General features: G+C 49.3%; 1 long non-coding RNA gene across 2 annotated transcripts in view; it reads left to right on the top strand.

Moving 5' to 3' along the window:
- LOC144753051 (uncharacterized) overlaps positions 1-26237 on the top strand; it is an 85423-nt gene extending 59186 nt beyond the window's left edge. For both annotated transcript variants that reach the window (XR_013594183.1, XR_013594182.1), the window contains exons 2-3: positions 25317-25436; positions 26002-26237. This is a non-coding gene — a long non-coding RNA (uncharacterized LOC144753051). The remainder of the gene's footprint in view (positions 1-25316; positions 25437-26001) is intronic.
- Positions 26238-26604: the final 367 nt, after the last annotated feature.

Below are 26604 nucleotides of genomic sequence, written 5' to 3'. Positions count from 1 at the left end.
GTCTTCCCTGGACCGAAAACAAGCATCCTGGGACCGGTTTCGGATTCATAATCCTCATCAGCCAGGCTATCTTGAATCCAGTGGCCAAGTGAGCAAGGGACTCACGTCTGAGCATACCCTGCCACACATAGGGCGAACAAAGCGATACAAAAGGGGATGATGGACGGAGCATTTGAGCAAATCAAACACTCACCCCCAGTCAACTGATCTGGGTTTAATCCATCACCATTCTTTAGCCCACTCAGCCACCCCAGTTCAGACATGGCTATATGCAAATCAGTCTGACCCTGTGCCTCATGGGAACAGTCCAGCCCGAACTGCCAAGCCATGTCTTCCCTGGACCGAAAACAAGCATCCTGGGACCGGTTTCGGATTCATAATCCTCATCAGCCAGGCTATCTTGAATTCAATGGCCAAGTGAGCAAGGGACTCACGTCTGAGCATACCCTGCCACACTTAGGGCGAACAAAGCGATACAAAAGGGGATGATGTACGGAGCATTTGAGCAAATCAAACACTCACCCCCCAGTCAACTGATCTGGGTTTAATCCATCACCATTCTTTAGCCCACTCAGCCACCCCAGTTCAGACAAGGCTATATGCAAATCAGTCTGACCCTGTGCCTCATGGGAACAGTCCAGCCCGAACTGCCAAGCCATGTCTTCCCTGGACCAGAAACAAGCATCCTGGGACCGGTTTCGGATTCATAATCCTCATCAGCCAGGCTATCTTGAATCCAGTGGCCAAGTGAGCAAGGGGCTCCCGTCTGAGCATACCCTGCCACACTTAGGCCGAACAAAGCGATACAAAAGGGGATGATGGACGGAGCATTTGAGCAAATCAAACACTCACCCCCAGTCAACCGATCAGGGTTTAATCCATCACCATTCTTTAACCCACTCAGCCACCCCAGTTCAGACATGGCTATATGCAAATCAGTCTGACCCTGTGCCTCATAGGAACAGCCCAGCCCGAACTGCCAAGCCATGTCTTCCCTGGACCGAAAACAAGCATCCTGGGACCGGTTTCGGATTCATAATCCTCATCAGCCGGGCTATCTTGAATCCAGTGGCCAAGTGAGCAAGGCACTCACGTCTGAGCATACCCTGCCACACTTAGGCCGAACAAAGCGATACAAAAGGGGATGATGGACGGAGCATTTGAGCAAATCAAACACTCACCCCCAGTCAACCGATCAGGGTTTAATCCATCACCATTCTTTAACCCACTCAGCCACCCCAGTTCAGACATGGATATATGCAAATCAGTCTGACCCTGTGCCTCATGGGAACAGTCCAGCCCGAACTGCCAAGCCATGTCTTCCCTGGACCGGAAACAAGCATCCTGGGACCGGTTTCGGATTCATAATCCTCATCAGCCAGGCTATCTTGAATCCAGTGGCCAAGTGAGCAAGGGGCTCCCGTCTGAGCATACCCTGCCACACTTAGGGCGAACAAAGCGATACAAAAGGGTATGATGGACAGAGCATTTGAGCAAATCATACACTCACCCCCAGTAAACTGATCTGGGTTTAATCCATCACCATTCTTTAGCCCACTCAGCCACCCCAGATCAGACATGGCTATATGCAAATCAGTCTGACCCTGTGCCTCACGGGGACCGGCCAGCCCGAACTGCCAAGCCATATCTTCCCTGGACCGGAAACAAGCATCCTGGGACCGGTTTCGGATTCATAATCCTCATCAGCCATGCTATCTTGAATCCAGTGGCCAAGTGAGCAAGGTACTCACGTCTGAGCATACCCTGCCACACTTAGGGTGAACAAAGCGATACAAGAGGGCATGATGGACGGAGCATTTGAGCAAATCAAACACTCACCCCCAGTAAACTGATCTGGGTTAAATCCATCACCATTCTTTAGCCCACTCAGCCACCCCAGTTCAGACATGGCTATATGCAAATCAGTCTGACCCTGTGCCTCATGGGAACAGTCCAGCCCGAACTGCCAAGCCATGTCTTCCCTGGACCGGAAACAAGCATCCTGGGACCGGTTTCGGATTCATAATCCTCATCAGCCAGGCTATCTTGAATCCAGTGGCCAAGTGAGCAAGGGACTCACGTCTGAGCATACCCTGCCACACTTAGGGCGAACAAAGCGATACAAAAGGGGATGATGGACGGAGCATTTGAGCAAATCAAACACTCACCCCCAGTCAACTGATCTGGGTTTAATCCATCACCATTCTTTAGCCCACTCAGCCACCCCAGTTCAGACATGGCTATATGCAAATCAGTCTGACCCTGTGCCTCATGGGAACAGTCCAGCCCGAACTGCCTAGCCATTTCTTCCCTGGACCGAAAACAAGCATCCTGGGACCGTTTTCGGATTCATAATCCTCATCAGCCAGGCTATCTTGAATCCAGTGGCCAAGTGAGCAAGGGACTCACGTCTGAGCATACCCTGCCACACTTAGGGCGAACAAAGCGATACAAAAGGGGATGATGTACGGAGCATTTGAGCAAATCAAACACTCACCCCCCAGTCAACTGATCTGGGTTTAATCCATCACCATTCTTTAGCCCACTCAGCCACCCCAGTTCAGACAAGGCTATATGCAAATCAGTCTGACCCTGTGCCTCATGGGAACAGTCCGGCCCGAACTGCCAAGCCATGTCTTCCCTGGACCGGAAACAAGCATCCTGGGACCGGTTTCGGATTCATAATCCTCATTAGCCAGGCTATCTTGAATCCAGTGGCCAAGTGAGCAAGGGGCTCCCGTCTGAGCATACCCTGCCACACTTAGGGCGAACAAAGCGATACAAAAGGGGATGATGGACGGAGCATTTGAGCAAATCAAACACTCACCCCCAGTCAACTGATCTGGGTTTAATCCATCACCATTCTTTAGCCCACTCAGCCACCCCAGATCAGACATGGCTATATGCAAATCAGTCTGACCCTGTGCCTCACGGGGACCGGCCAGCCCGAACTGCCAAGCCATGTCTTCCCTGGACCGGAAACAAGCATCCTGGGACCGGTTTCGGATTCATAATCCTCATCAGCCAGGCTATCTTGAATCCAGTGGCCAAGTGAGCAAGGGACTCACGTCTGAGCATACCCTGCCACACTTAAGGCGAACAAAGCGATACAAAAGGGGATGATGGACGGAGCACTTGAGCAAATCAAACACTCACCCCCAGTCAACTGATCTGGGTTTAATCCATCACCATTCTTCAGCCCACTCAGCCACCCCAGTTCAGACATGGCTATATGCAAATCAGTCTGACCCTGTGCCTCATGGGAACAGTCCAGCCCGAACTCCCAAGCCATGTCTTCCCTGGACCGAAAACAAGCATCCTGGGACCGGTTTCGGATTCATAATCCTCATCAGCCAGGCTATCTTGAATCCAGTGGCCAAGTGATCAAGGGACTCACGTCTGAGCATACCCTGCCACACTTAGGGCGAACAAAGCGATACAAAAGGGGATGATGGACGGAGCATTTGAGCAAATCAAACACTCACCCCCAGTCAACCGATCTGGGTTTAATCCATCACCATTCTTTAGCCCACTCAGCCACCCAAGTTCAGACATGGCTATATGCAAATCAGTCTGACCCTGTGCCTCATGGGAACAGTCCAGCCCGAACTGCCAAGCCATGTCTTCCCTGGACCGGAAAATAGCATCCTGGGAACGGTTTCGGATTCATAATCCTCATCAGCCAGGCTATCTTGAATCCAGTGGCCAAGTGAGCAAGGGACTCACGTCTGAGCATACCCTGCCACACTTAGGGCGAACAAAGCGATGCAAAAGGGGATGATGGACGGAGCACTTGAGCAAATCAAACACTCACCCCCAGTCAAAGGATCTGGGTTTAATCCATCACCATTCTTTAGCCCACTCAGCCACCCCAGTTCAGACATGGCTATATGCAAATCAGTCTGACCCTGTGCCTCATGGGAACAGCCCAACCTGAGCTGCCAAGCCATGTCTTCCCTGGACCGAAAACAAGCATCCTGGGACCGGTTTCGGATTCATAATCCTCATCAGCCAGGCTATCTTGAATCCAGGGGCCAAGTGAGCAAGGGACTCACGTCTGAGCATACCCTGCCACACTTAGGGCGAACAAAGCGATACAAAAGGGGATGATGGACGGAGCATTTGAGCAAATCAAACACTCACCCCCAGTCAACCGATCTGGGTTTAATCCATCACCATTCTTTAGCCCACTCAGCCACCCAAGTTCAGACATGGCTATATGCAAATCAGTCTGACCCTGTGCCTCATGGGAACAGTCCAGCCCGAACTGCCAAGCCATGTCTTCCCTGGACCGGAAAATAGCATCCTGGGAACGGTTTCGGATTCATAATCCTCATCAGCCAGGCTATCTTGAGTCCAGTGGCCAAGTGAGCAAGGGACTCACGTCTGAGCATACCCTGCCACACTTAGGGCGAACAAAGCGATACAAAAGGGGATGATGGACGGAGCATTTGAGCAAATCAAACACTCACCCCCAGTCAACTGATCTGGGTTTAATCCATCACCATTCTTTAGCCCACTCAGCCACCCCAGTTCAGACATGGCTATATGCAAATCAGTCTGACCCTGTGCCTCATGGGAACAGTCCAGCCCGAACTGCCTAGCCATTTCTTCCCTGGACCGAAAACAAGCATCCTGGGACCGTTTTCGGATTCATAATCCTCATCAGCCAGGCTATCTTGAATCCAGTGGCCAAGTGAGCAAGGGACTCACGTCTGAGCATACCCTGCCACACTTAGGGCGAACAAAGCGATACAAAAGGGGATGATGTACGGAGCATTTGAGCAAATCAAACACTCACCCCCCAGTCAACTGATCTGGGTTTAATCCATCACCATTCTTTAGCCCACTCAGCCACCCCAGTTCAGACAAGGCTATATGCAAATCAGTCTGACCCTGTGCCTCATGGGAACAGTCCGGCCCGAACTGCCAAGCCATGTCTTCCCTGGACCGGAAACAAGCATCCTGGGACCGGTTTCGGATTCATAATCCTCATTAGCCAGGCTATCTTGAATCCAGTGGCCAAGTGAGCAAGGGGCTCCCGTCTGAGCATACCCTGCCACACTTAGGGCGAACAAAGCGATACAAAAGGGGATGATGGACGGAGCATTTGAGCAAATCAAACACTCACCCCCAGTCAACTGATCTGGGTTTAATCCATCACCATTCTTTAGCCCACTCAGCCACCCCAGATCAGACATGGCTATATGCAAATCAGTCTGACCCTGTGCCTCACGGGGACCGGCCAGCCCGAACTGCCAAGCCATGTCTTCCCTGGACCGGAAACAAGCATCCTGGGACCGGTTTCGGATTCATAATCCTCATCAGCCAGGCTATCTTGAATCCAGTGGCCAAGTGAGCAAGGGACTCACGTCTGAGCATACCCTGCCACACTTAAGGCGAACAAAGCGATACAAAAGGGGATGATGGACGGAGCACTTGAGCAAATCAAACACTCACCCCCAGTCAACTGATCTGGGTTTAATCCATCACCATTCTTCAGCCCACTCAGCCACCCCAGTTCAGACATGGCTATATGCAAATCAGTCTGACCCTGTGCCTCATGGGAACAGTCCAGCCCGAACTCCCAAGCCATGTCTTCCCTGGACCGAAAACAAGCATCCTGGGACCGGTTTCGGATTCATAATCCTCATCAGCCAGGCTATCTTGAATCCAGTGGCCAAGTGATCAAGGGACTCACGTCTGAGCATACCCTGCCACACTTAGGGCGAACAAAGCGATACAAAAGGGGATGATGGACGGAGCATTTGAGCAAATCAAACACTCACCCCCAGTCAACCGATCTGGGTTTAATCCATCACCATTCTTTAGCCCACTCAGCCACCCAAGTTCAGACATGGCTATATGCAAATCAGTCTGACCCTGTGCCTCATGGGAACAGTCCAGCCCGAACTGCCAAGCCATGTCTTCCCTGGACCGGAAAATAGCATCCTGGGAACGGTTTCGGATTCATAATCCTCATCAGCCAGGCTATCTTGAATCCAGTGGCCAAGTGAGCAAGGGACTCACGTCTGAGCATACCCTGCCACATATAGGGCGAACAAAGCGATGCAAAAGGGGATGATGGACGGAGCACTTGAGCAAATCAAACACTCACCCCCAGTCAAAGGATCTGGGTTTAATCCATCACCATTCTTTAGCCCACTCAGCCACCCCAGTTCAGACATGGCTATATGCAAATCAGTCTGACCCTGTGCCTCATGGGAACAGCCCAACCTGAGCTGCCAAGCCATGTCTTCCCTGGACCGAAAACAAGCATCCTGGGACCGGTTTCGGATTCATAATCCTCATCAGCCAGGCTATCTTGAATCCAGGGGCCAAGTGAGCAAGGGACTCACGACTGAGCATACCCTGCCACACTTATGGCGAACAAAGCGATACAAAAGGGGATGATGGACGGAGCATTTGAGCAAATCAAACACTCACCCCCAGTCAACCGATCTGGGTTTAATCCATCACCATTCTTTAGCCCACTCAGCCACCCAAGTTCAGACATGGCTATATGCAAATCAGTCTGACCCTGTGCCTCATGGGAACAGTCCAGCCCGAACTGCCAAGCCATGTCTTCCCTGGACCGGAAAATAGCATCCTGGGAACGGTTTCGGATTCATAATCCTCATCAGCCAGGCTATCTTGAGTCCAGTGGCCAAGTGAGCAAGGGACTCACGTCTGAGCATACCCTGCCACACTTAGGGCGAACAAAGCGATACAAAAGGGGATGATGGACGGAGCATTTGAGCAAATCAAACACTCACCCCCAGTCAACTGATCTGGGTTTAATCCATCACCATTCTTTAGCCCACTCAGCCACCCCAGTTCAGACATGGCTATATGCAAATCAGTCTGACCCTGTGCCTCACGGGTACCGGCCAGCCCGAACTGCCAAGCCATGTCTTCCCTGGACCGGAAACAAGCATCCTGGGACCGGTTTCGGATTCATAATCCTCATCAGCCATGCTATCTTGAATCCAGTGGCCAAGTGAGCAAGGTACTCACGTCTGAGCATACCCTGCCACACTTAGGGCGAACAAAGCGATACAAAAGGGCATGATGGACGGATCATTTGAGCAAATCAAACACTCACCCCCAGTCAACTGATCTGGGTTAAATCCATCACCATTCTTTAGCCCACTCAGCCACCCAAGTTCAGACATGGCTATATGCAAATCAGTCTGACCCTGTGCCTCATGGGAACAGTCCAGCCCGAACTGCCAAACCATGTCTTCCCTGGACCGGAAAATAGCATCCTGGGAACGGTTTCGGATTCATAATCCTCATCAGCCAGGCTATCTTGAATCCAGTGGCCAAGTGAGCAAGGGACTCACGTCTGAGCATACCCTGCCACACTTAGGGCGAACAAAGCGATACAAAAGGGGATGATGGACGGAGCATTTGAGCAAATCAAACACTCACCCCCAGTCAACTGATCTGGGTTTAATCCATCACCATTCTTTAGCCCACTCAGCCACCCCAGTTCAGACATGGCTATATGCAAATCAGTCCGACCCTGTGCCTCATGGGAACAGTCCAGCCCGCACTGCCAAGCCATGTCTTCCCTGGACCGAAAACAAGCATCCTGGGACCGGTTTTGGATTCATCATCCTCAATAGCCAGGCTATCTTGAATCCAGTGGCCAAGTGAGCAAGGGACTCACGTCTGAGCATACCCTGCCACACTTAGGGCGAACAAAGCGATACAAAAGGGGATGATGTACGGAGCATTTGAGCAAATCAAACACTCACCCCCCAGTCAACTCATCTGGGTTTAATCCATTACCATTCTTTAGCCCACTCAGCCACCCCAGTTCAGACAAGGCTATATGCAAATCAGTCTGACCCTGTGCCTCATGGGAACAGTCCAGCCCGCACTGCCAAGCCATGTCTTCCCTGGACCGGAAACAAGCATCCTGGGACCGGTTTCGGATTCATAATCCTCATCAGCCAGGCTATCTTGAATCCAGTGGCCGAGTGAGCATGGGGCTCCCGTCTGAGTATACCGTGCCACACTTAGGGCGAACAAAGCGATACAAAAGGGGATGATGGACGGAGCATTTGAGCAAATCAAACACTCACTCCCAGTCAACCGATCTGGGTTTAATCCATCACCATTCTTTAGCCCACTCAGCCACCCAAGTTCAGACATGGCTATATGCAAATCAGTCTGACCCTGCGCCTCATGGGAACAATCCAGCCCGAACTGCCAAGCCATGTCTTCCCTGGACCGGAAAATAGCATCCTGGGAACGGTTTCGGATTCATAATCCTCATCAGCCAGGCTATCTTGAATCCAGTGGCCAAGTGAGCAAGGGACTCACGTCTGAGCATACCCTGCCACACATAGGGCGAACAAAGCGATACAAAAGGGGATGATGGATGGAGCATTTGAGCAAATCAAACACTCACCCCCAGTCAACTGATCTGGATTTAATCCATCACCATTCTTCAGCCCACTCAGCCACCCCAGTTCAGACATGGCTATATGCAAATCAGTCTGACCCTGTGCCTCATGGGAACAGTCCAGCCCGAACTCCCAAGCCATGTCTTCCCTGGACCGGAAACAAGCATCCTGGGACCGGTTTCGGATTCATAATCCTCATCAGCCAGGCTATCTTGAATCCAGTGGCCAAGTGAGCAAGGGGCTCCCGTCTGAGCATACCCTGCCACACTTAGGGCGAACAAAGCGATACAAAAGGGGATGATGGATGGAGCATTTGAGCAAATCAAACACTCACCCCCAGTCAACCGATCTGGGTTTAATCCATCACCATTCTTTAGCCCACTCAGCCACCCAAGTTCAGACATGGCTATATGCAAATCAGTCTGACCCTGTGCCTCATGGGAACAGTCCAGCCCGAACTGCCAAGCCATGTCTTCCCTGGACCGGAAAATAGCATCCTGGGAACGGTTTCGGATTCATAATCCTCATCAGCCAGGCTATCTTGAATCCAGTGGCCAAGTGAGCAAGGGACTCACGTCTGAGCATACCCTGCCACACATAGGGCGAACAAAGCGATACAAAAGGGGATGATGGACGGAGCATTTCAGCAAATCAAACACTCACCCCCAGTCAACTGATCTGGGTTTAATCCATCACCATTCTTCAGCCCACTCAGCCACCCCAGTTCAGACATGGCTATATGCAAATCAGTCTGACCCTGTGCCTCATGGGAACAGTCCAGCCCGAACTCCCAAGCCATGTCTTCCCTGGACCGAAAACAAGCATCCTGGGACCGGTTTCGGATTCATAATCCTCATCAGCCAGGCTATCTTGAATCCAGTGGCCAAGTGATCAAGGGACTCACGTCTGAGCATACCCTGCCACACTTAGGGCGAACAAAGCGATACAAAAGGGGATGATGTACGGAGCATTTGAGCAAATCAAACACTCACCCCCCAGTCAACTGATCTGGGTTTAATCCATCACCATTCTTTAGCCCACTCAGCCACCCCAGTTCAGACAAGGCTATATGCAAATCAGTCTGACCCTGTGCCTCATGGGAACAGTCCACCCCGAACTGCCAAGCCATGTCTTCCCTGGACCGGAAACAAGCATCCTGGGACCGGTTTCGGATTCATAATCCTCATCAGCCAGGCTATCTTGAATCCAGTGGCCAAGTGAGCAAGGGGCTCCCGTCTGAGCATACCCTGCCACACTTAGGGCGAACAAAGCGATACAAAAGGGGATGATGGACGGAGCATTTGAGCAAATCAAACACTCACCCCCAGTCAACCGATCTGGGTTTAATCAATCACCATTCTTTAGCCCACTCAGCCACCCAAGTTCAGACATGGCTATATGCAAATCAGTCTGACCCTGTGCCTCATGGGAACAGTCCAGCCCGAACTGCCAAGCCATGTCTTCCCTGGACCGGAAAATAGCATCCTGGGAACGGTTTCGGATTCATAATCCTCATCAGCCAGGCTATCTTGAATCCAGTGGCCAAGTGAGCAAGGGACTCACGTCTGAGCATACCCTGCCACACTTAGGGCGAACAAAGCGATGCAAAAGGGGATGATGGACGGATCACTTGAGCAAATCAAACACTCACCCCCAGTCAACGGATCTGGGTTTAATCCATCACCATTCTTTAGCCCACTCAGCCACCCCAGTTCAGACATGGCTATATGCAAATCAGTCTGACCCTGTGCCTCATGGGAACAGCCCAGCCTGAACTGCCAAGCCAGGTCTTCCCTGGACCGAAAACAAGCATCCTGGGACCGGTTTCGGATTCATAATCCTCATCAGCCAGGCTATCTTGAATCCAGTGGCCAAGTGAGCAAGGGACTCGCGTCTGAGCATACCCTGCCACACTTAGGGCGAACAAAGCGATACAAAAGGGGATGATGGACGGAGCATTTGAGCAAATCAAACACTCACCCCCAGTCAACTGATCTGGGTTTAATCCATCACCATTCTTTAGCCCACTCAGCCACCCCAGTTCAGACATGGCTATATGCAAATCAGTCTGACCCTGTGCCTCATGGGAACAGTCCAGCCCGAACTGCCAAGCCATGTCTTCCCTGGACCGAAAACAAGCATCCTGGGACCGGTTTCGGATTCATAATCCTCATCAGCCAGGCTATCTTGAATTCAATGGCCAAGTGAGCAAGGGACTCACGTCTGAGCATACCCTGCCACACTTAGGGCGAACAAAGCGATACAAAAGGGGATGATGTACGGAGCATTTGAGCAAATCAAACACTCACCCCCCAGTCAACTGATCTGGGTTTAATCCATCACCATTCTTTAGCCCACTCAGCCACCCCAGTTCAGACAAGGCTATATGCAAATCAGTCTGACCCTGTGCCTCATGGGAACAGTCCAGCCCGAACTGCCAAGCCAGGTCTTCCCTGGACCGAAAACAAGCATCCTGGGACCGGTTTCGGATTCATAATCCTCATCAGCCAGGCTATCTTGAATCCAGTGGCCAAGTGAGCAAGGGACTCACGTCTGAGCATACCCTGCCACACTTAGGGCGAACAAAGCGATACAAAAGGGGATGATGGACGGAGCATTTGAGCAAATCAAACACTCACCCCCAGTCAACTGATCTGGGTTTAATCCATCACCATTCTTTAGCCCACTCAGCCACCCCAGTTCAGACATGGCTATATGCAAATCAGTCCGACCCTGTGCCTCATGGGAACAGTCCAGCCCGAACTGCCAAGCCATGTCTTCCCTGGACCGAAAACAAGCATCCTGGGACCGGTTTTGGATTCATCATCCTCAATAGCCAGGCTATCTTGAATCCAGTGGCCAAGTGAGCAAGGGACTCACGTCTGAGCATACCCTGCCACACTTAGGGCGAACAAAGCGATACAAAAGGGGATGATGGACGGAGCATTTGAGCAAATCAAACACTCACTCCCAGTCAACCGATCTGGGTTTAATCCATCACCATTCTTTAGCCCACTCAGCCACCCAAGTTCAGACATGGCTATATGCAAATCAGTCTGACCCTGCGCCTCATGGGAACAGTCCAGCCCGAACTGCCAAGCCATGTCTTCCCTGGACCGGAAAATAGCATCCTGGGAACGGTTTCGGATTCATAATCCTCATCAGCCAGGCTATCTTGAATCCAGTGGCCAAGTGAGCAAGGGACTCACGTCTGAGCATACCCTGCCACACATAGGGCGAACAAAGCGATACAAAAGGGGATGATGGACGGAGCATTTGAGCAAATCAAACACTCACCCCCAGTCAACTGATCTGGATTTAATCCATCACCATTCTTCAGCCCACTCAGCCACCCCAGTTCAGACATGGCTATATGCAAATCAGTCTGACCCTGTGCCTCATGGGAACAGTCCAGCCCGAACTCCCAAGCCATGTCTTCCCTAGACCGGAAACAGGCGTCCTGGGACCGGTTTCGGTTTCATAATCCTCATCAGCCAGGCTATCTTGAATCCAGTGGCCAAGTGAGCAAGGGACTCAAGTCTGAGCATACCCTGCCACACTTAGGGCGAACAAAGCGATACAAAAGGGGATGACGGACGGAGCATTTGAGCAAATCAAACACTCACCCCCAGTCAACCGATCTGGGTTTAATCCATCACCATTCTTTAGCCCACTCAGCCACCCAAGTTCAGACATGGCTATATGCAAATCAGTCTGACCCTGTGCCTCATGGGAACAGTCCAGCCCGAACTGCCAAGCCATGTCTTCCCTGGACCGGAAAATAGCATCCTGGGAACGGTTTCGGATTCATAATCCTCATCAGCCAGGCTATCTTGAGTCCAGTGGCCAAGTGAGCAAGGGACTCACGTCTGAGCATACCCTGCCACACTTAGGGCGAACAAAGCGATACAAAAGGGGATGATGGACGGAGCATTTGAGCAAATCAAACACTCACCCCCAGTCAACTGATCTGGGTTTAATCCATCACCATTCTTTAGCCCACTCAGCCACCCCAGTTCAGACATGGCTATATGCAAATCAGTCTGACCCTGTGCCTCACGGGGACCGGCCAGCCCGAACTGCCAAGCCATGTCTTCCCTGGACCGGAAACAAGCATCCTGGGACCGGTTTCGGATTCATAATCCTCATCAGCCATGCTATCTTGAATCCAGTGGCCAAGTGAGCGAGGTACTCACGTCTGAGCATACCCTGCCACACTTAGGGCGAACAAAGCGATACAAAAGGGCATGATGGACGGAGCATTTGAGCAAATCAAACACTCACCCCCAGTCAACTGATCTGGGTTAAATCCATCACCATTCTTTAGCCCACTCAACCACCCCAGTTCAGACATGGCTATATGCAAATCAGTCTGACCCTGTGCCTCATGGGAACAGTCCAGCCCGAACTGCCAAGCCATGTCTTCCTTGGACCGGAAACAAGCATCCTGGGACCGGTTTCGGATTCATAATCCTCATCAGCCAGGCTATCTTGAATCCAGTGGCTAAGTGAGCAAGGGACTCACGTCTGAGCATACCCTGCCACACTTAGGGTGAACAAAGCGATACATAAGGGGATGATGGACGGAGCATTTGAGCAAATCAAACACTAACCCCCAGTCAACTGATCTGGGTTTAATCCATCACCATTCTTTAGCCCACTCAGCCACCCCAGTTCAGACATGGCTATATGCAAATCAGTCTGGCCCTGTGCCTCATGGGAACAGTCCAGCCCGAACTGCCAAGCCATGTCTTCCCTGGACTGGAAACAAGCATCCTGGGACCGGTTTCGGATTCATAATCCTCATCAGCCAGGCTATCTTGAATCCAGTGGCCAAGTGAGCAAGGGACTCCCGTCTGAGCATACCCTGCCACACTTAGGGCGAACAAAGCGATACAAAAGGGGATGATGGACGGAGCATTTGAGCAAATCAAACACTCACCCCCAGTCAACCGATCTGGGTTCAATCCATCACCATTCTTTAGCCCACTTAGCCACCCAAGTTCAGACATGGCTATATGCAAATCAGTCTGACCCTGTGCCTCATGGGAACAGTCCAGCCCGAACTGCCAAGCCATGTCTTCCCTCGGCCGGAAAATAGCATCCTGGGACCGGTTTCGGATTCATAATCCTCATCAGCCAGGCTATCTTGAATCCAGTGGCCAAGTGAGCAAGGGACTCACGTCTGAGCATACCCTGCCACACTTAGGGCGAACAAAGCGATACAAAAGGGGATGATGGACGGAGCATTTGAGCAAATCAAACACTCACCCCCAGTCAACTGATCTTGGTTTAATCCATCACCATTCTTTAGCCCACTCAGCCACCCCAGTTCAGACAAGGCTATATGCAAATCAGTCTGACCCTGTGCCTTAATGGGAACAGTCCAGCCCGAACTGCCAAGCCATGTCTTCCCTGGACTGGGAACAAGCATCCTGGGACCGGTTTCGGATTCATAATCCTCATCAGCCAGGCTATCTTGAATCCAGTGGCCAAGTGAGCAAGGGACTCCCGTCTGAGCATACCCTGCCACACTTAGGGCGAACAAAGCGATACAAAAGGGGATGATGGACGGAGCATTTGAGCAAATCAAACACTCACCCCCAGTCAACCGATCTGGGTTTAATCCATCACCATTCTTTAGCCCACTCAGCCACCCAAGTTCAGACATGGCTATATGCAAATCAGTCTGACCCTGTGCCTAATGGGAACAGTCCAGCCCGAACTGCCAAGCCATGTCTTCCCTGGACCGGAAAATAGCATCCTGGGAACGGTTTCGGATTCATAATCCTCATCAGCCAGGTTATCTTGAATCCCGTGGCCAAGTGAGCAAGGGACTCACATCTGAGCATACCCTGCCACACTTAGGGCGAACAAAGCGATACAAAAGGGGATGATGGACGGAGCATTTGAGCAAATCAAACACTCACCCCCAGTCAACTGATCTGGGTTTAATCCATCACCATTCTTTAGCCCACTCAGCCACCCCAGTTCAGACATGGCTATATGCAAATCAGTCTGACCCTGTGCCTCATGGGAACAGTCCAGCCCGAACTGCCAAGCCATGTCTTCCTTGGGCCGGAAAATAGCATCCTGGGACCGGTTTCGGATTCATAATCCTCATCAGCCAGGCTATCTTGAATCCAGTGGCCAAGTGAGCAAGGGACTCACGTCTGAGCATACCCTGCCACACTTAGGGCGAACAAAGCGATACAAAAGGGGATGATGGACGGAGCATTTGAGCAAATCAAACATTCACCCCCAGTCAACTGATCTTGGTTTAATCCATCACCATTCTTTAGCCCACTCAGCCACCCCAGTTCAGACAAGGCTATATGCAAATCAGTCTGACCCTGTGCCTTAATGGGAACAGTCCAGCCCGAACTGCCAAGCCATGTCTTCCCTGGACCGGTTTCGGATTCATAATCCTCATCAGCCAGGCTATCTTGAATCCCGTGGCCAAGTGAGCAAGGGACTCACGTCTGAGCATACCCTGCCACACTTAGGGTGAACAAAGCGATACAAAAGGGGATGATGGATGGAGCATTTGAGCAAATCAAACAGTCACCCCCAGTCAACTGATCTGGGTTTAATCCATCAACATTCTTTAGCCCACTCAGCCACCCCAGTACAGACATGGCTATATGCAAATCAGTCTGACCCTGTGCCTCATGGGAACAGTCCAGCCCGAACTGCCAAGCCATGTCTTCCCTGGACCAGTTTCGGATTCATAATCCTCATCAGCCAGGCTATCTTGAATCCAGTGGCCAAGTGAGCAAGGGACTCCCGTCTGAGCATACCCTGCCACACTTAGGGTGAACAAAGCGATACAAAAGGGGATGATGGACGGAGCATTTGAGCAAATCAAACACTAACCCGCAGTCAACTGATCTGGGTTTAATCCATCACCATTCTTTAGCCCACTCAGCCACCCCAGTTCAGACATGGCTATATGCAAATCAGTCTGACCCTGTGCCTCATGGGAACAGTCCAGCCCGAACTGCCAAGCCATGTCTTCCCTGGACCGGAAACAAGCATCCTGGGACCGGTTTCGGATTCATAATCCTCATCAGCTAGGCTATCTTGAATCCAGTGGCCAAGTGAGCAAGGGACTCCCGTCTGAGCATACCCTGCCACACTTAGGGCGAACAAAGCGATACAAAAGGGGATAATGGACGGAGCATTTGAGCAAATCAAACACTCACCCCCAGTCAACCGATGTGGGTTTAATCCATCACCATTCTTTAGCCCACTCAGCCACCCCAGTTCAGACATGGCTATTTGCAAATCAGTCTGACCCTGTGCCTCATGGGAACAGTCCAGCCCGAACTGCCAAGCCATGTCTTCCCTGGATTGGGAACAAGCATCCTGGGACCGGTTTCGGATTCATAATCCTCATCAGCCAGGCTATCTTGAATCCAGTGGCCAAGTGAGCAAGGGACTCCCGTCTGAGCATACCCTGCCACACTTAGGGCGAACAAAGCGATACAAAAGGGGATGATGGACGGAGCATTTGAGCAAATCAAACACTCACCCCCAGTCAACCGATCTGGGTTTAATCCATCACCATTCTTTAGCCCACTCAGCCACCCAAGTTCAGACATGGCTATATGCAAATCAGTCTGACCCTGTGCCTCATGGGAACAGTCCAGCCCGAACTGCCAAGCCATGTCTTCCCTGGACCGGAAAATAGCATCCTGGGAACGGTTTCGGATTCATAATCCTCATCAGCCAGGCTATCTTGAATCCCGTGGCCAAGTGAGCAAGGGACTCACGTCTGAGCATACCCTGCCACACTTAGGGCGAACAAAGCGATACAAAAGGGGATGATGGACGGAGCATTTGAGCAAATCAAACACTCACCCCCAGTCAACTGATCTGGGTTTAATCCATCACCATTCTTTAGCCCACTCAGCCACCCCTGTTCAGACATGGCTATATGCAAATCAGTCTGACCCTGTGCCTCATGGGAACAGTCCAGCCCGAACTGCCAAGCCATGTCTTCCCTGGGCCGGAAAATAGCATCCTGGGACCGGTTTCGGATTCATAATCCTCATCAGCCAGGCTATCTTGAATCCAGTGGCCAAGTGAGCAAGGGACTCACGTCTGAGCATACCCTGCCACACTTAGGGCGAACAAAGCGATACAAAAGGGGATGATGGACGGAGCATTTGAGCAAATCAAACACTCACCCCCAGTCAACTGATCTTGGTTTAATCCATCACCATTCTTTAGCCCACTCAGCCACCCCAGTTCAGACAAGGCTATATGCAAATCAGTCTGACCCTGTGCCTTAATGGGAACAGTCCAGCCCGAACTGCCAAGCCATGTCTTCCCTGGACCGGTTTCGGATTCATAATCCTCATCAGCCAGGCTATCTTGAATCCCGTGGCCAAGTGAGCAAGGGACTCACGTCTGAGCATACCCTGCCACACTTAGGGCGAACAAAGCGATACAAAAGGGGATGATGGATTGAGCATTTGAGCAAATCAAACAGTCACCCCCAGTCAACTGATCTGGGTTTAATCCATCACCATTCTTTAGCCCACTCAGCCACCCCAGTACAGACATGGCTATATGCAAATCAGTCTGACCCTGTGCCTCATGGGAACAGTCCAGCCCGAACTGCCAAGCCATGTCTTCCCTGGACCGGAAACAAGCATCCTGGGGCCGGTTTCGGATTCATAATCCTCATCAGCCAGGCTATCTTGAATCCAGTGGCCAAGTGAGCAAGGGACTCCCGTCTGAGCATTCCCTGCCACACTTAGGGCGAACAAAGCGATACAAAAGGGGATGATGGACGGAGCATTTGAGCAAATCAAACACTAACCCGCAGTCAACTGATCTGGGTTTAATCCATCACCATTCTTTAGCCCACTCAGCCACCCCAGTTCAGACATGGCTATATGCAAATCAGTCTGACCCTGTGCCTCATGGGAACAGTCCAGCCCGATCTGCCAAGCCATGTCTTCCCTGGACCGGAAAATAGCATCCTGGGACCGGTTTCGGATTCATAATCCTCATCAGCCAGGCTATCTTGAATCCAGTGGCCAAGTGAGGAAGGGACTCATGTCTGAGCATACCCTGCCACTCTTAGGGCAAACAAAGCGATACAAAAGGGGATGATGAACGGAGCATTTGAGCAAATCAAACAGTCATCCCCAGTCAACTGATCTGGGTTTAATCCATCACCATTCTTTAGCCCACTCAGCCACTCCAGTTCAGACATGGCTATATGCAAATCAGTCTGACCCTGTGCCTCATGGGAACAGTCCAGCCCGAACTGCCAAGCCATGTCTTCCCTGGACCGGTTTCGGATTCATAATCCTCATCAGCCAGGCTATCTTGAATCCCGTGGCCAAGTGAGCAAGGGACTCACGTCTTAGCATACCCTGCCACACTTAGGGCGAACAAAGCGATACAAAAGGGGATGATGGACGGAGCATTTGAGCAAATCAAACACTCACCCCCAGTCAACTGATCTGGGTTTAATCCATCACCATTCTTTAGCCCACTCAGCCACCCCTGGGTTTAATCCATCACCATTCTTTAGCCCACTCAGCCACCCCAGTTCAGACATGGCTATATGCAAATCAGTCTGACCCTGTGCCTCATGGGAACATTCCAGCCCGAACTGCCAAGCCATGTCTTCCCTGGACTGGGAACAAGCATCCTGGGACTGGTTTCGGATTCATAATCCTCATCAGCCAGGCTATCTTGAATCCAGTGGCCAAGTGAGCAAGGGACTCCCGTCTGAGCATACCCTGCCACACTTAAGGCGAACAAAGCGATACAAAAGGGGATGATGGACGGAGCATTTGAGCAAATCAAACACTCACCCCCAGTCAACCGATCTGGGTTTAATCCATCACCATTCTTTAGCCCACTCAGCCACCCAAGTTCAGACATGGCTATATGCAAATCAGTCTGACCCTGTGCCTCATGGGAACAGTCCAGCCCGAACTGCCAAGCCATGTCTTCCCTGGACCGGAAAATAGCATCCTGGGACCGGTTTCGGATTCATAATCCTCATCAGCCAGGCTATCTTGAATCCAGTGGCCAAGTGAGCAAGGGACTCACGTCTGAGCATACCCTGCCACACTTAGGGCGAACAAAGCGATACAAAAGGGGATGATGGACGGAGCATTTGAGCAAACCAAACACTCACCTCCAGTCAACCGATCTGGGATTAATCCATCACCATTCTTTAGCCCACTCAGCCACCCAAGTTCAGACATGGCTATATGCAAATCAGTCTGACCCTGTGCCTCATGGGAACAGTCCAGCCCGAACTGCCAAGCCATGTCTTCCCTGGGCCGGAAAATAGCATCCTGGGAACGGTTTTGGATTCATAATCCTCATCAGCCAGGCTATCTTGAATCCCGTGGCCAAGTGAGCAAGGGACTCACGTCTGAGCATACCCTGCCACACTTAGGGCGAACAAAGCGATACAAAAGGGGATGATGGACGGAGCATTTGAGCAAATCAAACACTCCCCCCCAGTCAACTGATCTGGGTTTAATCCATCACCATTCTTTAGCCCACTCAGCCACCCCAGTTCAGACATGGCTATATGCAAATCAGTCTGACCCTGTGCCTCATGGGAACAGTCCAGCCCGAACTGCCAAGCCATGTCTTCCCTAGACCGGAAACAAGCATCCTGGGCCCGGTTTCGGATTTATAATCCTCATCAGCCAGGCTATCTTGAATCCAGTGGCCAAGTGAGCAAGGGACTCACGTCTGAGCATACCCTGCCACTCTTAGGGCGAACAAAGCGATACAAAAGGGGATGATGGACGGAGCCTTTGAGCAAATCAACCACTAACCCCCAGTCAAACGGGGGGGCCAAACTAAAGTCACTGCAGGCACGCCGTGAGGGCAACGGCCATACCACTCACCTGACTCCGCCGTGAGGGCAACGGCACGGGTGGACACCGCATCTTGGGGCACACGCCGGATCCAGCAGCAGCTGAGGGAGAACTACAGCTCCCAGCTTCCCCGGCGCAACAGGGTCACCGCGGACGCGCCCGGAGGCGCTAGAAAACACCGGAGCGCCGAGCGCTCGTTGGGGGGCCAAACTAAAGTCACTGCAGGCACGCCGTGAGGGCAACGGCCATACCACTCACCTGACTCCGCCGTGAGGGCAACGGCACGGGTGGACACCGCATCTTGGGGCACACGCCGGATCCAGCAGCAGCTGAGGGAGAACTACAGCTCCCAGCTGCCCCGGCGCAACAGGGTCACCGCGGACGCGCCCGGAGGCGCTAGAAAACACCGGAGCGCCGAGCGCTCGTTGGGGGGGCCAAACTAAAGTCACTGCAGGCACGCCGGAAGGGCAACGGCCATACCACTCACCTGACTCCGCCGTGAGGGCAACGGCACGGGTGGACACCGCATCTTGGGGCACACGCCGGATCCAGCAGCAGCTGAGGGAGAACTACAGCTCCCAGCTGCCCCGGCGCAACAGGGTCACCGCGGATGCGCCCCGAGGCGCTAGAAAACACCGGAACGCCTCCCGCCCCGCGAGTCGCGCGCGGGAGCTCGCCGGGAGAAGCCCGGGACAAGGGCGGGACCATCTAAGGCCATCATAGGCCAGAGGAGGCCGGGACGGGCCACCCCCCCTGGCCGTGCATCTAAAATAGGTAAGACATCTTGTGTTAAGTCATTCCAAGTCCCTGTAGGTACCTGCTGCTACTTACAACATGTCTTCTAAGGGGGCCCGAAAATTCGTACTGGGTCTAGGGACCTGGTCAAGGGGTCGATGGTCCATTACTTAACCAAGACAACACCGTCCACTGTCCAACAACCTGTAAGATTACCACGAGAGCAATTGTCTACTGACTGTTCCTATAGTGACATCCTTCCCCCTCAGTCTGCCGTCGCATCACCAAACCTATCATTCCTGGAGGAACTTAACAGCTTATGCAAATCGAAGTACGCGGCCGTTAAGTCGACATCTGAGCACACTAATGCCTCTTTTTGCCCTATAGTCATCACAAGCCCCCACCCCAGTTCATCATCCTCACCCTATGGAAACCTCTTGGCTACACCCCTCTGCCCACCCGAAACAGGTAACACGAACTCCACAATATTCTTCCAGGACTTTCCTGGTGAAAGAAATCGACCAGCGGACAATCATACAGGCATTCAAGTCATGGACAATAAATTGCTAGCACCCCCAATTTCATCAACATTTTTGGCTCAGATACAATCTATGTTTAACGCCGCATTACACCCCTTAATAGAAAGAATGACCGATCTTGGGGAAAGGATCACGGCAATAGAGGAGATGACCATGACAAACTCGTTACTCCTAAAAAACATGGCAGACCCTAATCAATCACAAACTTTAAACGACATTGTAAAGCCTTTACCAACTCCACAAAGTAGTGTTCTTCAACTCCGACGGGTAACACCAGGCATGCTAACCCAACCTAGCGAGAAAGCTCCCACCAAATTAAAACCTACACACAGTTGTTCCTTTAAATCGGGGCTGAACAAAGTAACCATACCTCCTAAAGGGCCACTCCCCAAGAGAATGAACACGCAAAGAAAAACAAATCACATCCATTTACCACCGGAGGCTGCCCCGTTTGTGGGTGTCCTTTCTGGGGTGCCCGAACTCATAAAGGGAAAAACGGAAAGTGAACAGGAGCTGAGAAATAAGGCACTATTTTGGCTAACAAAGAATAGACCCCTACCCCCAGACATCGACGGTAGAATACAATGTGTCAGAAGGGTGGGTTGGTTGGGTCCGCTTCAAAAAGAGAGATCCGGTGATCTGGTGCTGATAAAGTTCATAAACAGCAATGTTGTCCCCTACCTCCAGTCTTGGAAACCACAGATAGGAGATGGACTCATACACACCTGGGGCTTATCTGACTTCTATCCCAGAGAATCACTTCACCCTCATACAGGATCATCGAAGAGACTAACCTTTGGGTGGGCCAAAACTGCTCCGGGGTGAGGGGTTTTCAATAACCAGTCTCTGATGTGATATACTATTGATTTGATTTTAAAGATTTTATTTTATGAGGTTATTTACTCTGATATGATTTGAAATATAATTGTGCATACATTTTGTAATGTGCTTTTATGATTTTATACTTGAAATCGAATAAAGCTACAGTTCAGACATAACACAAGAATGCAGCTGTTGTTTAAGTGCACACATCCTATCATATAGATGAGCACATGAGCCCAAAACACACACATGGAATGAGAGTTCTGAGATAAGAGCACTGCGCCTGCTGAGATGTAGTACGTCCAACTGTGTAAGCTAAGGTACGGGGTCTGCCAGTAATCCAAGATATCTTTTATATATAATCATCCAGCTTTAGTTGCAGGGGGAGGGGGGGGTTAGCTTACTCTGTCTCATAAAATGACAGGACTTTCCATGATATATGGATTAGTGACCATGCTAACTGTATTTTTAGTATGCATTTGTTTTTGAATTGTGGCATGAATACTGCATTTCAGAGAACAAAAGTTTAAATTAATATTCTAAACTTCCTTGTTCCTAGTTATTTTATTGTGGACAAGTACGAATGAGAGAGCGAAAGGGTGTGTCCTGTTACTGTAATCCCTGAGAGGGTCAAGGGTGTTGTGTTCTGGGGTGTCAATTCACTTGTTTCTCTAGGTTAGGAGCGCCCAATTTATTGCAGATGCCTTTCTGGCTGGAACAGTTAGGGTTGCTCTACAGGGACAACCTCAGGTGACTGCATGTCATGTTATCAGTCTCGTAATTCTTCATTCAGTTCTGGGTAAACAACCCTCAAATTGTGAAGAAATACCCTTCTGGATTACCTAAAAAAATAGATAAACTCAAAGCTTTGTTTTCCCTCACAGGAACACAAGACAAGCACATAAGTTTGACTACACATTTTCGCTCTCTCATTCGTACTTGTCCACAATAAAATAACTAGGAACAAGGAAGTTTAGAATATTTATTTAAACTTTTGTTCTCTGAAATGCAGTATTCATGCCACAATTCAAAAACAAATGCATACTGTGTATCTCAAATGAACAATCCTCTTTTTTCTTTTCTAAAGTCAGATCATCCACATTGCATTATAGACATTTAAATAGACATGCACACTTTTGCAGTACAAAATACACATAATAATGCACTCATTAATAATGTGGTCCGTAAAAATATAATATTACCTTGGATATTTCCAATGTTCTTTTCACACAATTTAGCTCCAGAGAGCTACAAATGGTCTGCATTTAGTGCACTTGGTTTTCAGAGGAGCTAGGCCTGACTTCCTATGGGATACAGGAACAGTCCGGGAGTCTTTGCGAAACAAATTATGTCAATTCTTCATTATATTGACCCTGACACCTTGTCCTACGTGGTTGATATCTACTTAATGGACGACAAACGAAACCCTCATTTAGCTAGGGTAGACTGCATAATATCTCTGTCTGCAGACCTTAGTTATAAGTTTAACTTCAAGAAATCTTCGCTTTTCTCAGTGTCCTTTCTTTAGATTAGGAACTATCAAATGAGGGAAAAAGTCTTGCCCCCATTTTCTGGAAAAGTGTGCTCATTTGCAACCTCAGGGTACACAAAAAAAATTGTTGTCTCTGCTGGGATTTTTGAATTTTGGCAAGACTTCCTGCTATACGTCTGAGCATACTGCCACACTCAGATCTTTACTGTCTGACTTGCTTGAAACACACCATTTACATACACGTGCTAATGCTATGAACTTAGAAAAATGAGAGAGGGACCCCTTACTAATGTCAAGGGAAATAAGGTACCAATCTAAGTTAAAATAGAAAATTCCCTTGTCTTTAAAGGGAAATTATCATTACAGTAGTCGTATTAATTAATTTGACTACTGTATTGATAATTTCACTTAAAGTCAAGGAAATTTTATTTTTAACTAATGCTACAAACTTAGTCATCAGGGCTTTGCTGGGTGTGATTGTATTTACTTACATCAACTTTAATGAAGGTGAAACAGTACCCATTGCATATAAATCACATGTGTATCCTGCTGCAGAACTACGTTTTGCTTCTACTAAAAAATTCTAACTGCTGACAAATGGCCATCCTGAAGGAACAAAGCGATACAAAAGGGGATGATGGATGGAGCGTTTGAGCAAATCAAACACTCACCCCCAGTCAACTGATCTGGGTTTAATCCATCACCATTCTTTAGCTCACTCAGCCACCCCAGTTCAGACATGGCCATATGCAAATCAGTCTGACCCATTCTGAAGAAACAGCCACTTGCTCAAGGTAGACACATTATTGGTGTTTTTCCTGTGCCTGACTTGGAGGCTGTCACGAAAGCCAGTGTTCCTAATTCAAAAGCCCTCCACCTTTATTGGATACAATGGGCTGCGTCCGTAACAGCTGTGGATGTAGACTTTGTCTTAGACCCTTCTTTGCAAACACAAGCATTTTTGCAATATGAGCATGTTTATCCTTTGCCTTTTTAAATTCTGCCTCTTTACCGACATAAGTCCATCATTTATACTGATGGTTCTGCACAACCTGCCATAGGTTTAAAGCAGCAATATACTGCCGCATGCACCATCATTCTAGGCACTATTTCTGATGGAATCTTTCAACCTCTGAATATTCGCACGTGGTCTCTTGGAGATTGCTCGGAGCAGGTGGCTGAATTAGAAGCATTACTTCTTGCACTTGAAAATACGGATCCTAAATTCCCCACACTTATAGTGTGTGATACGTATGATAGCGTATAATCTTTTAATGATAATTTACATTTTTGAAAACAAAATTATTTCAGAGATTATAAAGGAAGTACAAAGTGTTTTGGGTTAAGGTGGCAGATTCTGAGGATCTGTTGCCACAAACTCATGCAATACATATTTTGAGTCATCAACATGTGGGAGCACATGCCATAGGGAATTCTCTGGCTGATGAAGCAGCCAAATCTGCAGTAGCCACAGCTAAAATTGCAGCAGTAATCCGCTCTAAAACTTGTATCGACAATGATACCTTGGCTGCCGTGAGTGCTTTTAAAAACTGCACCCCTTTACTGAATGGCTTTTGTTTTAAATATTCCTGTCATTTAAATGACAAAATGCTCCTACTGTAAACATTCCTGGTGTTGGTGATTGTGTGAGTCGCAATGCGGACCGGAGACAGGATTAAATTGTGGCTGCACATGAAGGTATAGCTTATGTGCACGCTGGTGTGGCTTCCACCATTTCACTTTTACATCAAAGATATTGGTGTCAGGGTTTATAGCAACAAACCAAAAAATATGTTTTACGTTGTGACATATGTCAACGAGTTAACTGTTTTACTGTGTCTCATCCACCACAGATGCAACTGTTTATTTTTGCTCACCTGTTGGCTGTATTTATTTAAATCACTGCAGTCCTCTCATTTCTGAATATATTTTGACTGCATTTGATTCTTCGTGTAGATTTCTCTGGGTTTGGCTGCAGGGCTCAGCTGACGCTCGAACTGTTATTGAAGACTTGCAAGACTTTATGGGGACATATCCCTGCTGCACATTCCACTTAGACCAAAGTCCAGCATGCTCTTCTAAAGCATACTGTGATTCAAGGAAGTCCATGGGTGTGCAAGTGCTTTTTTCTTCTCCATATAGATCCAAAGCTAATTCTGTTGTGGAGAGAATGAACCATGACTTAAAGCAGTCCTGAAAGGCTAGAGTATTAGGTACTGGGAATGGTTCAACAAGAATTAAATAACCTCCCTAAAAGATCTCTGGGTGGGCAGACTCCGTCCACAGTACTTTTTGGCATCAAGATATATGTTCTAGACCTTGGTGGCAGCTGCCGCAACCTTTGATGTAGATAACCATTGTGCTGTCTTACAGGACCTATAAGAGTTTTGTGATGCTAACTCATGCAAACATTCTCCTGCATCTCATCCTTCTGTTTCTGAAGCTGATCTTCCAGTTTCTCTCTGGCTTCCAAAAATTGGTGATGTGGTTCGAGAGAAGGTAGCCATCAAAAAGGAATTCGACCCAACGTACCATGCACCTGTTCCAGTCCATGGACTTCAAGGTACCCGAACTGTGATTTTGTCATCTCTTCCTGCATATAAAGACAATCTTTTTATGTCCATTTAAAATGTCAATCTACACCATGTGGCCGATACTTCATAGTATGCCATGGAATATCAGTTCTTTTCTGCAAGACTTTTCTTTGCAGCCTGTGAGCACCACTGATATTGATACTCCCCGGCTGAGGGAGGGGAGGCTGAATCCTCCACTGAAACGTTCCCTGACATGATGCATGCTTCTAATATCATGTCTTCTACAACAGATGTCATTTATTAATGATCCACCATTGGCAAGTCCACCTGAGTTGGCCTTTTCAAGTCCTACTTCTGAGTCCCACCCTCCTGTTTTTCAGCTGAGTACTTCCACAAACTATTTGGCCTAGGATAATTTTTCTTCTGACTGTTCTTCTGTTTTGTACATGCCTCCAGCTGGATTTGTGTTTTTATTTCAAGGTTAAAACGCATTTATCTAGTCCCTCCTTGCATATATGTCTGGATCATACTTTCCTTGGTTTACTTGTTCTTGTGGATACCATTTTTGACTGTTTTCTTCTTACTGATCAACAGACATTACCTCCTGGAACATTCTGCTACAGAACTGGCTGACAGGATGTTTACTCCCCATTCTTCATCGCATAAAATGAAAGGAGACTTGTCCCACGTTAACATTTCAGCCGTTCCTGTGACTGATGGAATTGTTTGGGACAACGTTCCTTTCAACATATTCAGTCCAACAGAGATCCTGCAGATACCATATGTGTTCCTATGGGTGATGTATTAGTACCTGGGTTACATTAAGATGATTGGGATGATTATACTAAAAATTCAATGCTTGCTGAATTAGACTATTATACTGTTTTTGAATCTGCTAATTTATACCTTAACTCTGCCATTTTATTTTTATGAAGTTTTATGTAGCGCAAACGTGACTCAAAGGTATCAAGGATCAGAGCTCTTTACACAAGCACCAGCTGTGTTACATGAGGACATATTCATTTCTGTTAGGCACGGGGAAATTAAGTGATTTGCCCAGGATCACAGGATGTTGCGCGTCCTTGTCGAGGCTTGAACCCGGTTCCCCAGAATTGAGATTGACCGCCCTAGCCGTTAGGCCAACTCCTCTTCCCAATTACGCTGAGATGTTCTGCTCCCATCATTATGGACACCATT

Source organism: Lissotriton helveticus, chromosome 5_1 (assembly GCF_964261635.1).
Source record: "Lissotriton helveticus chromosome 5_1, aLisHel1.1, whole genome shotgun sequence".
NCBI classification, from domain to species: domain Eukaryota; kingdom Metazoa; phylum Chordata; class Amphibia; order Caudata; family Salamandridae; genus Lissotriton; species Lissotriton helveticus.
This window is presented reverse-complemented; position numbering and strand designations above follow the sequence as displayed.